This window comes from Carcharhinus amblyrhynchos, chromosome 1 (genome assembly GCF_965287045.1).
Source record: "Carcharhinus amblyrhynchos chromosome 1, sCarAmb.v2.hapA, whole genome shotgun sequence".
Taxonomy (NCBI): domain Eukaryota; kingdom Metazoa; phylum Chordata; class Chondrichthyes; order Carcharhiniformes; family Carcharhinidae; genus Carcharhinus; species Carcharhinus amblyrhynchos.
This window is the reverse complement of record NC_137324.1, coordinates 117,597,413-117,613,760: the sequence shown is the minus strand read 5'-3', so window position 1 is coordinate 117,613,760 and position 16,348 is coordinate 117,597,413. Positions and strand designations below refer to the sequence as shown.

The window sequence follows — 16,348 nt, the reverse complement described above, 5'->3', positions numbered from 1 at the left end:
GTTCATGTACTTGGAAATATATTAATTTAAATAGTTTCAACATGGCATGTAATTGACTTTGCTTGTAGTCCGTCCTTGTCTTTAGTGTTAGGACATAGCTTTTCTTGGTCAGCACCCCAAATTTCTTTTAGATTATTTGTCACACTGCATGACCATTACTTTTCATTCTTTGTTGCTTTGTTGCCTCAGTCGAGAAGGAAACATTTACTCTACTGTCCCGTTGTTCCTAGTTTATCAAATTGGAAGTGAAGGCAAAGTAGAAAAGTAGACTTTTTTCAAGTTGTTTGCAATGCAGATGGACAAATTTGGCAGGAATATTATAGGGAAATTGGTAAGTGATGTATAATAAATGAATTATTTTATCAATTATCATGAATGATGACTGAATAAATTACAGATGCAGCCAACTAGCTCAGGAATTCTGATGTAAGAAATTGTTATGCGATAGTGTTCCTGATCTACTTAAAGTAAGGCATAGAGGTCAGTGTGTCCGATATGATTTTTTTGCCAACTAAATTATGGACATAAAACTGGGCAGCTTTGACGGACTTTCATAGCCAAATTCCTGATATGCATATTCAATTTCCAGAAGCTCAGTGATGGAATGTTTATGTTTATTGGAAAATCTAATCTATCCAGAAGTCAATAATGTATGCATTAGAGAATGGCTTTCGGCACTAGGGCTAGATTTTACTTTATTTTTACAAAAACCCTCATTTTTGCCAAATTGAGTAGCTGCCAATTAAAATGGTATGGGTGATTGATTTTCGTTCAAGCAATTGCTTGAAAACAAAATCCTTACTGGGAATGAGTGAAAACTGACCAAACCTGTATCAAATCTCTTTTCACACATCTCCAGTAACGAAACAGCCAAATTCTGGAAGTGGGGCATGGATGTGCAACAATGAAAAAGTAGGGAATGTTTTCATGAATTCCATCAAAATAAAAATCAGATGTGTAGAATGGGTGGCTGGTTCAATATCATCTGTTTTACTCTATTGCTCTGCATCAAAACTATTCCTCTTTAATTAAAATGTTGACATTACCAAATGACCAAAAGGCCTCTCCATGAGATGGGAACATGCCATCTCCTATAACAGGATATTCTTTCTTTGGAATGTTTCCCAAACTTCCATTGCTCTAATTGACTCTTTTTTTCAGCAGGGTGCAGGTGAGACCAGTTTCCCTACTGAATGAATGAGACCACGTGCTACTCAAAACTCCTTGCAGAACAAAGTTCTTAATCATCAAAACAACCGGGGACACGTGAATTGCAACTATATCTCCACAGACAGGTTTGTGTAATTCTGTTGCATTTTCTCAACTCTGTCTAAGTGGTGCGTATTTTGTTTGTCTGAAAGCTGGATGTAAAATGAATACAGAAGCATCAAGTTTGACACCTGAGATACAAAATTAGAAACTTCTGAGCTCTGGAGACTGGCCACATGAAAGGTGGTGTGTGCACTTTCATCTTTTTGCCTGAACCTTGGTTCAGATTAATCCTTTTACCTGAATTAGAAAGGCACGACATGCCACACATACAAGCGCATAATCAAGGCTCACCTTCCAGTGCAAAACTAAAGGGTTGTATTATTGGAAGCATCATCTTACTGATGAGACATTAAACTGAGACTCTGTCAAGTCTCTCAGAATGTAAAGGATCCCATAGTGGTACACAAAGTGAAGCAGAATGATTCTCTTAGTGTCTGCGTTAATTTTATCCCTCGACCGGCATCGCTGAAATAAATTGGATTTTTTCCCATGTGCAAATGTGCTATGAACAAATTCCCTCAATTCCTGTGTTACCACAGTGTCTACAAGCCAAAAACAATTCTTTGAATGTGAAGTGCTACACAATACCCTGGTTTGTTTTTAAATATTCTTCTTTTAATATTCATAGTTTGTTGGCATTATGCTCCAATTTGATCATAAATATATTAATTGATTTGCACACAATGGTGGATATTTACCAGGTTGCTCCCTAGTTACATCTGTCATTTTGCAGGAGATGTTGTACAATCCTGTTCATACTTAGAAAGCTTTTTTTTGCCACACCTCCGGTGAAATTGCATGGAGCAGAATGGGAATAGCTCTAAGGAAATTGCATACCCACTTGTTATAATGTTTTCTACTTGAATATGTGCCAGAATGAAATCCTGTAGGCTATTTGTTATATATTTAAACATTTGCAGGGTGCTTTAAGAGCTGATCACATGATTTGATGGTGATGTCATTAGGGTGTTGCCACAGGCTTTCATTCCGGTTTATACTCTATACAAGTCAGACCTCCTCAAATGAACCTGTTGTTCTCTTTAGGACAGCCATAAATACTTTTGGTTCATTGGTGTCAGTTGCTCCCCTAAAACCCCCCTGAAAGTCTTACTTTAATGGGAATTGACTCTCTTGACACATCATATCTATTTTTACATGAATATAAATTAGGTCCATAATGATTACATGTGCTTGCAAACCAACTGAATGCTCCCCAAGCAACAGACAGATCCTCCCCTGTCCTGAGCATTCCCACCTCTCCCTGACACTCCTGGCACTAACCAGCACTGGGGTTCCTAGGACTTGGTATTCCAGTGCAGCAGGTAATAAGGAAAGAAAATGCAATTTTGGCATTTGGAGCTAAAGGAATGGATATAAATGTTAAGGAAGTGTGCTGCTACTGTCCAAGGTATTGGTGAGATCGTACTTGGAACTATGTACAGTTTTGGTCCCCTCATTTGAGGAAGGATGTAATGGCTTAGAGGCAGTTCAGAAGAGGTTCACTAGATTAATTCCAGAGATGAGGGGTCTGTTTTGTGAAGGGAGATTGAGGAGTTTAGGCCTGTACCTTCTAGAATTTAGAACAATGAGTGGTCGTCTGTGGTAAGAGAGGAGGTAAGATGATAAAAGATAATGACAAAGTAGATGTGGAAAGGGTGTTTCCCCCTTGTGGGGCAATCTAGAACAAGAGGTCATAGTTTTAGGATAAGGGATAGCAGATTTAAAACAGAGATGAGGAGAAACTACTTCTCTCAAAGAATCTGTGGAATTCAATACCCCAGAATGTGGTGGATGCTGGGGCTTTCAGTCAATTTAAGCAGGAGATAGATAGATTTTTAATCAGTATTGGGTTGAAGGGTGATGGAGAACAGGCAGGAAAGTGGAGATGAGGTCAAGTTGAGATCAACCATGATCGTTTTCAATAGCAGAGCAGCTCGAGAGGCTGAATTGCCTACTCCTGCGCCTGGCTTTTGTGATCTAAACTCAAACTCATTAAAAAATCTTTCAATCCTGTGACTAAATGATCTAATTTTATATTTAGAGACTTCCTCGAAGGCAAGCACAGTGAGTGGAAAGTCTCAGTGGTGATGAGTTCACTCTGAGTGTAGGCAGCTTTGGGGCACAGCCTTTTACTCACATAATACAAAAGATCACAGAAGCTTGTTTTGCAGTGAGCACAATTCTTGCTTAAAATTTCATGACCTTTTGTTAGTTGTGTTGATTTTGTTTGAATTATACTGCAAAAACCTGGAGACTCCAGTTCAATAGGCTTGAGTTTTTTGATTGCTGTGAAGATAACACATTATTTATCTTTTAGTCTCTATGGAGAACAACTTCCACGCCTATTAATTACCTTATACAGAAGTGTCTTCAAAAATTATTTGCAAATATGCATTATACATAACAAAAAGAAAGCTAAGTCTATTTCTGTGGAAAGTAGCCAGAAGTACTGAATGAAACAAAACATCTAGTTCTGCTTTATGGCTTTAATCAATTAAACTTATTGATTGTTCTGAACTTTTTGATTATTGCACGTCTGCTGTTTTTTTCTGGGTTCAGATACTTATTTGAAATGTGCAATAAATATGAAGAAAGAAAAGGTGAAAGTTGCTTTGTTCTTTGTTTGAAATAAATATCTACAATATGCCTCTGTTTATTTTGAAATTAGCTAAAAACCCATGCTGCATCAACAAGTGCATTTAATAGTCTCTACCTGCACTGTTTTCCTAAACATCTGGTATTGGAATCATTTATGCATATTTTGATATTGGCAAAACACTTCTTTAAATTTATGTTGTGTGATTTTTGGTGCTTTTAATTAAATCAATGTTCAGGGCAAGGCATCAATCATTGTCAGCTCCAACTCCCAATGTGCTGATTGAACACTCTCTGCTAAAGAGTATTTAATATGCACCAATCATCCCACACACTTTAAACAGCAGCATGTGTCCTAGGCATGCTTTTTCATTGGACAAAGCAATTGTAGCTCTCTCGCATCTTGTTGAAGTTGAAGTTTACATCAGATTTTATTTTACTATAGAAGGGTTAGCTGCTGGGAAAATTAATGAAAGATGCAAATCATCCGTGAAAAATAACAAAATCTCAGTTTAAGGCTGAAAGCAATTATGTGCTATCCATCCATAATATTGTTACCCTTTCAAATTTCAAAGAGTCAGCATCATCTGTTCCTGAGAATATTGTTCAGTGCCAAAAGCAACACATTATAGTCATTCCTACTGCCAGTTTGCTTTGAAAGATTCCAAGCAAAAATATACAATGTTAAGGGGAAAGTCAAGTTTTCTATGCTTTTCATCAAAGAATATGCTGACAAACTTTGATTTCTTCATGAACTCCACGTTAACATCTTTACATCCATTTGTTGTGAAAATCAGGCACAGATAACCAAGGAAATGTGCGTTTTTTGAGTGTTTGGATTAAATTGTGTTCAGGGAATTTTATCATCTCCCAAGTTTATTGGGAGAACATTATTTTTGTTGCTTCTACGATGGTCAGTTAGTTGGATTTTTCAACACTAATTTTAATTAATACGCAAATATTTTGCTAGTTATTAAGAAATTGAAGTTTTCATCTCAAATTTAGTTACTTTTTTCAGAAATTTATTCAGTCTAGAAGTGTGATTCAGTTTGTTTGTCAAGGGTAAATGGCAAACTATTTTACCTCGTAATTCATAAAATTATCTTGTGGCAGAATTTTAAATAATGCATTATGAAACCTTTTTTTTTGTACAGTGTAAAACCAGACTATTGATGCATTTATTCAAACTGAGTTAAAAACGCACATCAATTATGTTTATTTTGGTTTTAGTCACGTTCAGTGAATTATCAGTGATCTTTAACTGAGGCAAAGGACTTAAGTATTTCAATAAAAAGATTTAAGAAACAAATTGCAATTTTTTTAAATTTCATTAATGAGCGAAACATTACATATTCTATATTATGTAATAGTTACCAAGGCTTTCTTCCATATTAGAGAATAGAACTGTAGAATCCCTACAATGCAGGAGGAGGCCATTTGGCCCATCAAACCTGCGCCAATGACAAACCCACCCAGGTCCTATCCCCATAATCCCATGTATTTACTCTGCTGGTCCCCATGTCATAAAGGGGCAAATTAGCATGGCCAATAAACCTAACCTGCACACCTTTGGAGCATATTAAAGATCTAAAGAATAATTGAATATGTAAAATAAATTGCAAATAATAAGATAATGTGATAAATTGAATGTTGTCAATTATATTTGCTCCCAATGTATCTAGTGGTATTATAATAATCACAGTTTAATAATGTAACATATTAAATATTTAACATTTCATTCTAGTGAGTACCTACAAATTAATCATGATGCAATTAAACATTTAGGGTCTATAATTACTGAATCAATCACCGCTCTCTCTCCTTACACATCTTGCCTTTATTTACTTTACTTTCCTCCTCAAGTTATCTTGAACTATTCATTGCAAAATTCTCTTGCTATAATTTGAGGACTGGAAGTCATAAATGTTCCAAGACTGCAAAAATAGAAGTCAAAAGTAAAATGCTGCAGATGCTGGTTAGCTTTCTCAGACACAGAAAATACTCAGTGGCTAGGTGGCAGCTGAAGACTTAATATCTTAGTTTGATGACCTTGCATCAAACTGGAAGTTTTGCAAAATGAATCACTTTTAAACAAGTTTTTTTAAATTCATTCATGGGACATGGGCGTTGCTGGCTGGCCAGCATTTATTGCCTATTCCTAGTTACCCTTGGAGAGCAGTTTAGAGTCAACCATATTGCTATGGTTCTGCAGCCACATGTAGACCAGCCCGGGTAAGGATGGCAGATTTCCTTTCCTTAAGGACATTAATGAACCAGAAAATGTTTTCCAGCTATCAGCAATGGTTTCAAGGTCATCAGTAGTTTCTTAATTCCAGATTATTTTTTTTAATTGAATTCAATTTTCACCAGCTGCCATGGTAGTATTTGAACCTGGGTCCCCAGAACATTAGTTGAGTTTTTGGATTAATAGTCTAACAATAATACCATCATAAAGTCAGCTTCCCAACCTCAACCACCTAGAAGGACAAGACTCACTGCAACACCACCACCTGGATGTTCCCTCTCCAAGCCACATACCATTCTGACTTGAAACTATATGAGCATTCTTTAATTGTCATTGGATCGAACTCCTGGCACTCCCTCCCTCACAGCATTTTGAGTGTACCAACACTACATGGACTGCAGCAATTCAAGAAGGCAGCTCACCACTACCTTCCCAAAGGCAATTAGATATAGGCAATAAATGCTGGCCATGTCAGTGATACCTATTCCCGGTGAATGAATACATTTTTAAAGTATATCATAGTGTCAGATCATTCAGGGAAAAAAAATCTATTTGTAAGTCCTTGAAGAGGAGTTATAATTTGAAATAACTTACAAAGATTCAGAAAGTATAGTGGGTATGAATTTCATTTCAGAGCACTGCTGGGCAGCACGGTAGCACAGTGGTTAGCACTGCTGCCTCACAGTGCTAGGGGCCCAGGTTCAATTCCTGGCTTCGGTCACTGACTGTGCGGAGTCTGCATATTCTTCCCATGTCTGTGTGTTTTTCCTCCGGGTGCTCTGGTTTCCTCCCACAGTCCGAAAGACGTGCTGGTTGACCACACTAAATTCTTCTTCAGTGTACCCGAACAGGTGCCGGAGTGTGGCGACATGGGGATTTTCACAGTAACTCCAGTGCATGTTATTGTAAGCATACTTTTGACATTAATAAATAAACTTTAAAACTGATTCTCCATTTTGGGATGGTACTGTTGTGAGTAACCCTACTTGTATCTGAATCTACTCTGTCATTACGCAATCCTGCTGGCTTTTCTGCTTGTTGCCCAGTACATCCATTGTATTGCATCAATTTGTACATCATTCAAATACTAGGTTTTCAGGGATCTAGCACTCCCTTTACATGAAAGGTCAGGCACCCAATGTGCAGACTGTGTGACTTTTACCAACATTTACTACTGCAGAATCTGGTTCAGTGGTGTGTTGATTGAGATGTTGTAGCGACTCCAGGATTTGTTGTTGCAACCTTGGGGTAGGAGAGGATTGGGTGGCCTGTCCACACAACTGTAACTGGTATGGAGGCTGCAGTGTCGCCAGGTCTCCAGCATGACGAATGAGATGAAGCAGAGATTGCAGAGAGGGCAAACTGCAGAATGCTCCCTGTAAAGTTGAAGTTGAAAACCTCACTGCACCTTGACAGTGGCTGGAGGCCAATTTATGCATCCAGATTCTTGGTGTGTATGCCCACCAGCGTTCTCCTGAATCCTGCTTCTTGAGGTCCAAATCTACAACTTTTCCCTGCACTGAGCTGGTGAATAAACTCTCTTTTCCCACCTGAACTGCCCATTGGCCCACTTGTGCCAAATGACCCATTACATGCAAATTCCCACTCTGTGCTTGCCTCCAAGGTACATGTCTGAGGTGATGACCGCAAATTCTGTGTGATATATAGGCCCTGTTTGTCGATGATGTGACGTCGCTCTCCCTCTTCTTCCCCTACCTGCAGTGACTGAGCAAGCAACAGTTCTTGAGTGTCTGGAAACCAAAAATGTCAGGGGAAGAGGAAGGTTAGTGTGAGGGAAAGGGTGTAGAGTTTGGGGCAAGAGGTCATTTTTGTAACACCAGCATAGTTAACTTTTGTATCTATAAACAAGGTTATTAATTATACATAAAAGAGCCAATTTAAAGCACAAGATAAAATTACAGTGATTACCATTTGAAAAATTAAATGAAACTGTGCGCTGATCAATATTCTGAGTAATATAGCAGCAGGACAGGTTTGTGTTAGCTCATGTTTTGTGAGAGTGTCAAGAAGTATTTCATGTCACTAAATTAAACAGGTGCCTTCTGTACTGTTACTTGAGCAATAAGGGTTTCTTCTGTATGAGCCACTGCAGTTACTTATTTCTGGGACAGTGCAGACACCCTTGTGTTCTACAGTTTAACATCTTGATGAATGTTTGATGTTTGCACGCTGTAAGGTATGTGCCTCAGTATATGTTTTCTGGTCTCATAGATGGCATCTCCAGTCACACATACACTCTTCTGCTATTGTGTGCTGCAACACTAATGAGCTCAGTTTGTAGAATAGCATGCTGTGAAGGTAGTGTTCCTGTGGCATTATTTGGGTCTTGATTCATGCCAAATGAACATAGCTGGGAGTAATGTGGAATGAATAAATGATGAAGTGTGCACCCGAAACATTTATTTTCTAAAATGTTTCTATCACTGGTCAGTTTTGAACAACTATTAATGTGTTTCTTTAAATATTTAAGTCCCAAAACATTTGAGAATATTCTGTGAATATTTGGCTGCTTGCAGTTTTGCATCACAAATTGAGCAGAAGATTTTTGCTTAAAGTTAAAAGTGTTTATGACATTGTCACATTTCCAAATTTCTTCTCCACTGCAATGTGAAGAGTTTAAACAGCTGCTGCTGATAACCCATCAGCGCTTATGGGATTATATTTGCATCTAACTGTTAATATTTGTCAGCCTATTTATAGATTACAGAAGCATTTTAAAATTTGCACTCTGATCTGAAACTGCTATTCCGAATGATAACCCTAAGAAGTCTTGCAACCCCAGGGTAAAGTCCAACAGGTTTATTTGGAATCACAAGCTTTCGGAGTACTGCCCCTTCATCAGATGAGTGGAGTCCGATGCTGGCATCTCCACATCATAAAAATGATGCATTTGGAAATTACTGAATGCAGTGTAACATATAAAGAGTTCATCCTTTGGCACATTTACAGGACAATGAGATACTGCTGTCCTTTTTCATTCTGTTCCACCCATGGATGGGTCATGGGAGGAGTCATGGCGGGGGACTGATCAGGATGGTCCTGATGCTGGTGAGCGGTGTTGTCACTGGGGGAGAAACGAGGACTCCCAATTCATTGGGAGATTGGGTGCCCTGAGCAGTGTATTGTCAGCTTCACCAGCAATCTTAGGCTCTCCATCCCCACCTTACCTCCCACCCCAATCCTCCACACAGGGTTGACAGACGGGAACCAGTGTATGTGGTGTTTTTAGATTTCCAGAAGGCATTCAATAAGGTGCCTCACCAAAGGTTGCTGCAAAAGATTAAGGTACATGGAGTTGGGGGTAAAGTCGATTGAGGATTGGCCATCTAACAGGAAGCAGAGAGTTGGAATAAATGGGTGCTTTTCTGGTTGGCAGTTGGTGACTAGTGGCGTGCCGCAGGGATCGGTGCTGGGGCCTCACCTGTTTACCATATACACAGACGATCTGAAGGAGGGGACCAAGTGTAGGATAACAAAATTTGCTGATGACACAAAGATGAGTGGTAAAGCAAATTGCATGGAGGACACAGGAAGTCTGCAGAGAGATTTGGATAGGCTAAGTGAGTGGGTGAGGATCTGGCAGATGGAGTATAACATTGGCAAGTGTGAGGTTATCCATTTTGGAAGGAATAATAGTAAAATGGACTATTATTTAAATGTGAAAAATTATAAAATGCTACTGTGTAGAGGGGCCTGGGGGTCCTTGTGCATGAATCGCAAAAAGTCTGCAGGTGCAGCAGGTGGTCAAATATAAAAGCAGGGAGGCCTAGCTGCAATTGTACAGGGTACTGGTGAGGCCGCAGCTGGAGTACTGTGTGCAGTTCTGGTCCCCTTATTTGCGAAAGGATATATTGGCCTTGGAGGAAATGCAGAAAAGGTTCACCAGGCTGTTATCGGAGATGAGGGGGTTAGCTTATGAAGAGAGATTGAGTAGATTGGGCCTGTACTTGTTGGAGTTTAGAAGGCTGAGGAGGGATCTTATAGAGACATATAAGATAATGAAGGGGCTGTACAGGGTAGAGGCAGGGAAATTGTTTCTACTTAGAAAGGAAACAAGAACTAGAGGGCACAGCCTCAAAATAAGGGGGAGTCAATTTAGAACACAGTTGAGGGGGAACTTCTTCTCTGAGGGTAGTGAATCTTTGGAATTTTCTGACCATTGAAACAGTGGAGGCTACCTTGTTAAATGTGTTAAAGTCACAGGTAGATAGATTTCTGATCAAAAGGGAATTAAGTGTTATGGGGAGCAGACGGGTAAGTGGAACTGAACGATTATCAGATCAGCCATGATCTTATTGAATGGTGGGGCAGGCTCAAGAGGCTAGATGGCCTACTCCTGCTCCTATTTCTTATGTTCTTCTTCATAAGCTGCTGAGTATTTCACTTGTATCCAAAAAAAAGTGAGTGTCATCAGATTGCATTTTTAAACTCGTCGAAAAAACAGATCTGAAACACTCCCATTTTCTTGCTCGTTCAGTGCTCAGATTTTTTTTCATAAGATCACACCCATCATTTTTGAAAGGGTATTAATACCAAGATGTTTATTGTTTAAGCCAATAAGTAGCTGGCACTGAGCAGTGGAATCCTTAGAAACCCTTTTTCACAGAAGCAGTATAGAAACAGAGCAATTGGATTGGAATGTTCCATCAATTTGTTTGGGAGCCCTGATTTTAAATCCTACTTCCCAATTTAAAGACAAGATGCAGGGAGCTAGAAGATGGCTATTGTCCCCAATGTCTCGATCCACTGGCCCACCCAAAAGTAAGCCAATATTAACTATCAAATGCGTCGAAGGACGAGGTATTCGGATTGTTCATGCCAGCGGGATTTTCTGGTCCTGCCGTTGACACACCACCACCATGGGTTTCCCGACCATGTGACGTGGGTTTAGCAAGAAATCCCGCTGGCAGAGGCATGACCAGAAGATCTTTCCTTAGGCCAATGGAGGGCTGCTTCCAGCTACCGAGAAGCATGCCAAGGGAAAGAAAATCTCACCCCTAGTTGAAAACCTGAGCCATATACTTCATATCCTTAAAACCCAAAGGCCAAAAGTTCAACAAGGACCGTTATTTGGCACGGGGATTATAGGCCTGATCAAGGTGATTTTTGCATGACTTTGATTGTGACGTGCTACCTAATGCTGAAAGCACTGAAAACTAGCTGTATGCTCAGCTGAGGACCCAACTGCTTTAAATATCACAGCTAGCCTGCATCTTTAAATCATCTTGCATCTCTGAAAGAGGATGTCCAGGAGGTCGAAAAGTGAGAGGTGATGTTTCCAGTTGGGATCTGGAGGGCTTTGAGGTGTGTACTGCAAGGAGAATGAGAGCAGGTAGCCATAGAGGTCAGTTCAAGGTGTCCAGTTCCACAGATCTGGCTGCAGTGCCACGAGTGGTCCAATGATGGTCAATGGCTGGTCAGGATCAGTGAATGTATCGCTCATGTACCACACCACTGACATTGCTCAATGCGCCACACCGCCATTGCTCACTCATTAGCAACTACAACTCAGCACAGTGGTTAGCATTGCTGTCTCACAATGCCAGAGACCTGGGTTCAATTCCAGCCTTTGGTCACCGTCTATGTGTAGTTTGCATGATCTTCCTGTGATGGCGTGGGTTTCTTCTGAGTGCTTTGGTTTCGTCCTACACTTCAAAGATGTACCATATGGTTAGGTTGACCATACTAAATTGTCCCTTAGTGTCAGGGGACTGGCAGGATAAATATGTGGGGTTATGGGGATAGGGCCTGGGTGGGATTGTTGTTGGTGTAGGCTTGATGGTCTGAATGGCCGCCTTCTGCACTGTAGAGATTCTATGATTCCAATTCGTGTCTAACCTTCTAACCTCCCCCACCCCCCAGCCCTGTTAACTTGGCAATACTGCAAGACCTGCACCCACATCTGGCATCTCCTATCTATGCAGCTTTGACAGACGTATCATGCAAACATCTTACAACATACTCATTGGCTCTCTTTCCTCTCTCTTGTCAGGTAAAGGAAAGAACCAGTGGCACACAGGCACAGATATTTCACCTGAGTCCCTTGGAGGAGATGGTGCTGTGAAATGCTGAGCCAAAAGTCACTGAGGTTTTTACAACTGGCATCACCAAGAACATTCAGGGTGATGGTATTTTCCTGCCTTCTGCAACTTTTCAGTTCCCAGTTCACATGCATCCCGCAATCTGGCATGAAGTACAAGGTGCAGACAGTGTTTTCGTGGACTTTTTGAATTCCAACTGAACCTACTTGTCTCTCCTCAATCCTACGTTGCTACATTTTGTGCTTGTTGGTGCACTGCGTGTTGTCCTTTCTCAGAATTCACGTTCCCGTCCCTGCCACTTTCTGGATAACTGCATGCAGGAAGATTGTCAGCTACAGTAGCTTAAGCATCAGGTTTTAGAGCCTGAGCAGCAGCTTGTATCACTGCCATGCATCCATGAGGTTGGGAGTTTTGTGGATAGCACATTTAAGCTGTGGGTGACCACTTTTATAGGAGTATACAGGGAGAGAGGGAATGGGTGATCACCAGAGAAACAAGAAGGTAGTATAGGAGATCCCGAGTGCATCTTCCTCACCAACCACTATTCAGTTCTGAATACTAATCAATTGTTTGCAACCAGAATCAAGACCAGGGGTAACACGGCTGACTCAGCTAAACAGAAGTGTGTAAAGAAGACTGGAAGAGTAATAGTGATCGGTGATTCCATGGTTAGGGGAAAGGACAGGCATTTCTATAGTCGTAGACATGAATCCAGGATAGTGTGTTGACTCCCTGCAGCCAGAGTCAAGGATGTAATTGAATAGCTGCAGAGTACCCTACTGGAGGGGGGGTGAACAGCCAGCAGTTTGTGAGCATATTAGCACCAACCTGATAGAGGGATGTGGGCCTGCAGTCAGAATGTAGGGACCAAGGTAGGAAATTAGCAAGCAGGACCTCATAATTACTAATCTCCAGAACACTCACATGTAAGTGAGTATAGAAATAGGAGGAGAGATGAATGAGTGGCTGGGAGATGATGCAGAAGGAAGGGTTTTATGATCTTAGGACATTGGGATCGGTTCTGCAAGGAGGTGGGGCCTGTACAGGCTGGATAGGTTACACCTAAACAAAGTCAGGGCCAATTTCATTGTAGAGCGATTTACTGGTGCTATTGCGAAAGGTTTAAAGTAACTTGTGGGAACAAGGAGGTAATACTAAAATGAGATAGCAAAGTTCAAAGAAAATTGAGAGCAACTGATCATACGAGAGTAGGGAATAGTAAGCATTTGGTTGGTTGGGCTTAAGAGGAAAAGTAATGAACTCTTTTATTAGGGTTACTCTGTATGTATGTGAATGCATAAGGTATGATAAGATTATTGAGTTGTCGAGGCAGATAGCCACATGGAAATATTATGTTGCGGCAGTAACAGAGACATGGCTCTGGGTATTAAATTTTCCTGAACATCTTGTATCCAGGAATGATAGGAAAGTAGGACGATATTGATGAAGAGGAACATTGCAGTGCTGAAGAGAATGTCCCAGGGGTGTCAAGGACATAATTTATTTGACTAAAGCTAAGTAATAAAAGTGCAGTTAAATTGCTTGGGGTAGATTATATGTCACTAACCAGTGGGAAATATGTAGAAGAACAAATTTGCAAGTAAATTACAGAGATTTGCACAAATTATAGAGTAATGATAATGGAGGAGCTTTTCGTGCAAAATATAGGCTGGATAATGATAGCATAAAGGGCAGTGATCATTGTACATAAGGTTTAGGTTGCCTATGGAAAAGGACATGATGCAATCCAAAACAAGAATCATTAACTGGGGAAAGTCAACCTCAGTGGTGTGAAAATAGATCTGACCCAGATCAACTGGAACCAAAGGTTGGCAGGCAAAATAGTAACTGAATAATTGGCTGCCTTTAGAGAAAGAGCGTGGGCATAGGTGAGGCATATTCCTATGAAGTAGAAAGGCAGGGAACACAAATGCAGTGTTCCCTGGATGAAAATAGACTCTGAGATTCAAAAGACAAAACGTTGTGCTTGTGACCGATGTCAATTGGACAATACAACTGAGAACCAGGCTGAATATGGTAGGTTCAGAGATGAACTGAAAAAGCAAAGAAAGAGTTTTAAAAGAAACTGACAGAAATATAAAAGGGAATCAAAGTGTCTTCTACGTACATATAAATGGTAAATGACAAAAATAATGAAGCCTATTAGGGAACAGTAATAATTCTTACAACACCAGGTTAAAGTCCAACAGTCTATTTGGCATCAAGAACTTTTTGGAGCACTACTCCTTCATCAGATGAGCTTTCAGAGCACTGCTCCTTCATAGGTGAGTCACCTGATGAAGGAGCAGCATTCCGAAAGTTTGTGATACCAAATAAATCTGTTGGACTTTAACCTGGTGTTGTGAGACTTCTTGCTGCACTCACCCCAATCCAACACCGGTATCTCCACATATTAGGGAATAACATGAAATTCATGCATGAAGCAAAGGGCATAGCTTGACCAAACTTCCAGAACTTACGTGAGGACGTTGGTAAATTATGGCCCGAGTCTGAGGAGAATTTCAATTAATGGGTGGCATGGTGGCAATGCTGCCTCACAGCTCCAGCAACCCGGTTTCAATTCCTGGTATCTGTTTGTCATACCTTACAGGACAGTGACTGGTACTTGAACGTGAAGATTAAGTACCCAACTTGAACTGGTTTGTTCCCGTTTTGGTTTATATACACAAAGAAATGACCACAAGAGGGTGCTATTACACTCCTCCCTCCCTCGGTGAAAATGGTACAAAATATTCAAACTTCATACAACCTCTTTTTTCATTTATTTGCAAATCCAACTTAACCTCTGCTTCCTTGTTCCTCGGTCACCTTTCTTGACCAAGCTTCCAGAACTTATGTGAGGACCTTGGTGAATTATGACCTGAGTCTGAGGAGAAGCTCAATTAATGGGTGGCATGGTGGCACTGCTGCTGCACAGCGTCAGGGACCTGGTTTCAATTCCTGGCTTGGGTCACTTGGGGCACATTCTCCCGGTGTCTGCATGGGTTTCCTCCAGGTGTTCCACTTTCCTCCCACGGTCTGAAAGATGTGCAGGTTAGGTGCATTGACTCAAACAGACGCGGAGTGTGGCGACTAGGAGAATTTCACAGTAACTTCATTACAGTGTTAATGTAAGCCTTACTTGTGACTAAATAAACTTTAAGCTTTCATCAGACATGTCTGTCTGACTCTAATTTGGATCTGAACTACTTTCAGGTACCATTTGTGTTGGAGTAAATATTCATACTCTATTTATATCCCAACTATCCAATTAGACTCATGTCATTCTTTCTAACTTCTTTCTTCTTTGTGAACTCCTGAAGGTAAATACAATCCTAACCTTTCCACTGCTAAACATATCAGCCAAATTTGTGCGAGGGCCACATTTTCACAACTTCCCAATGGCCATTTCAATCGCTTGATCTCTAAATCCAATATCTGTGCTAGCCATCTACAACAGGAATGGTAATCTAGACATCACATTGGCATTACAACGATTCTCTTATTATCTGCATTTAGTGTTGTACTATTAAAACAACAACACTGAAGTCCATCTCCGCATTCAGACTATTGCAGACTTTGAATTCAAAATACCTGTCAGTGGCTTATGATCAGGTTTGAACTTGAAACTCTGACTCTATGACCAGTATTTATAAAATTCTCCTCACTCCAAAAAGCAAGGACACACTTCACATTCTATCTGAGCGTTGTTTAATTCACTGACATTTTGGGTGCATGAGGCAAATGCAATCAGTCTTTCCTCGCCATTGTTCTACATCAAAGATCATGGCACCGATTCCATTTGGAAAAACATCTCATGCTAGCTTAAATCTTTTTGGACACATTGCATTATACAGTCTACCAATCTACTTTCGCACAACTGCCATTCCGCTCCTTCGTCCAATTTCACGGAACCCTGTCCTTCGAAAATTCATTCAACAGATGTAATCAGATTGCCAAATTTGGTATAAATTTGCTGTAATAATTCTGAGGCCCAGAGTTTAAATATATTTTGAGCTTGTGGTGCATTCACATTGCTTGAACCTTACTTTTGGTCAGATGTAACCCATCTTTGTCCACCCCGTGACCCCAATACAGTAGAGTTTTGGAACCTTTTCACACTTGAGTGCCTTAGCCTGAACGCCATGCTTTTTCAAATGTTAGGGTACCTTCA

The 16,348-nt window shown here is 40.4% G+C and overlaps 1 protein-coding gene across 5 annotated transcripts in view; it reads left to right on the top strand.

Moving 5' to 3' along the window:
• ndst3 (N-deacetylase/N-sulfotransferase (heparan glucosaminyl) 3) overlaps positions 1-16,348 on the top strand; it is a 765,674-nt gene that overhangs the window by 141,596 nt on the left and 607,730 nt on the right. For 3 of the 5 annotated variants that reach the window (XM_080191474.1, XM_080191492.1, XM_080191449.1), the window contains exon 2: positions 1,162-1,295. The gene's annotated coding sequence lies outside the window, so the exon portion shown is untranslated. The remainder of the gene's footprint in view (positions 1-1,161; positions 1,296-16,348) is intronic. The other 2 variants (XM_080191467.1, XM_080191459.1) reach the window with 1 other exon arrangement.